The sequence below is a fragment of the Lathyrus oleraceus genome, chromosome 7 (assembly GCF_024323335.1).
Source record: "Lathyrus oleraceus cultivar Zhongwan6 chromosome 7, CAAS_Psat_ZW6_1.0, whole genome shotgun sequence".
Lineage (NCBI taxonomy): Eukaryota > Viridiplantae > Streptophyta > Magnoliopsida > Fabales > Fabaceae > Lathyrus > Lathyrus oleraceus.
This window is the reverse complement of record NC_066585.1, coordinates 23,848,314-23,849,689: the sequence shown is the minus strand read 5'-3', so window position 1 is coordinate 23,849,689 and position 1,376 is coordinate 23,848,314. Positions and strand designations below refer to the sequence as shown.

At 37.4% G+C, this 1,376-nt stretch overlaps 1 non-coding gene across 1 annotated transcript; it reads left to right on the top strand.

Annotated features, from left to right (window-relative positions):
* The first annotated feature begins 419 nt into the window (after positions 1–419).
* On the top strand, positions 420–526 carry LOC127109340 (small nucleolar RNA R71). Its single transcript, XR_007796653.1, has one exon. It is a non-coding gene; the product is annotated as a small nucleolar RNA R71 (small nucleolar RNA).
* The last annotated feature ends 850 nt before the right edge of the window (positions 527–1,376 follow it).

Sequence of the window (1,376 nt, the reverse complement as noted above, 5' to 3'; positions counted from 1 at the left end):
GTAAAACACCAAGAAAGAGGTGCTTGGTGATCCCTGCAAGAAACAAACCCAAATATGAGAGGAGGGGAGGATCAAGATATGACCTTGTTTATGTGCAATGATGCCAATGGTATATGGGATCTTAGGGTTAAAAATTAGGGTATGACATTTAGATTATCGATCTTTTGGGTCAGGGCATCAACTTTAGCACTCATGTGATCTAGGCCTATCACTTCATACATGCCTCTTTTTGTCTAGACTTTTCAACAAGAACATGCTCTCTTCCTCATCAATAATGATTCAGGGCCATGTTTTCAATAAGTTAGCAGGCCTTAATGAAGGGATTATCCATCAGAGCCCCTCCAACATCAATATCATCTATCATCCTCGTATTATAGAGGAGACCATTATAGAAGGCATGGATAATTAATCACTTCTCTAGACCATGATACATGCAAAGTCTCGTCATGTCTTTATATATTTCCCATGCTTCAAAAAGGGATTCTCCATCAACCCGTCTAAAACAAGTGATTTGGTTTCTTAATACCATTATCTTTCTAGGTGAGAAATATTTGGCTAAGAATACCTTCTTGAGCTCATTCCATGTATTGATGGAATTAGATGGTAGGGACTGTAGTCAAGCTCTAACTATGTCCCTAAGGGAAAAAGAGAAAAGGGAAAAAAAGATAGTCTAATGGCTTCTGGATCGACATCATTACTCACTAATGTGTCAACATACTGTATGAACACTAAAAGATGCAGATTTGGATCCTCCGTAGGGATTCCGGAGAACTAGTTTTGCTGCACGATTTGCAACAGAGAGGGTTTCAACTCAAAAGTATTTGCTTGAATAGCATGGTTAACAATGCTTGAGTGTGGATCTTCCTCAAATGGGATCACAAGTTCCTTAAGGGGACGTTCATCATTTTGTGCAGCCATTGGAATAATATATTGGGCGCTCAGTTGTTCAAATCGGCGCCTAATATGAAGAAAATGCTCGATCTCGTCAATCGGTTGTTCTAGTTCGTTCGCGGAGTTACGGGTACTTGGAATACAAGAAAGAAAAGGAAAAAAAGAATAAAGAGTGTGCCTTAATCTATACAATGCAACAACAGAATCACAATATTGACTAATTTGGTCCTTTACAACGATGCCAAAAACTTGATAGGTCCGCAAGTGCATAAAAATATTGTTTGTAATATAAGAAATGTCAAACCCACAGAGACCAATGTCAACCTACCGTTATCTATTTTTACTATGTAAATCTAAGGCTTTGAGTGAATGTTTTTTTTTGCAAAAGAAAAAAAAAAGTTGTTTAAAATCAATTAAGAGATGGGATACCGGAATGTGGCTCTAATCAAATGTTAGCTCTCACAAAGTCATTTAAGTATAATTAA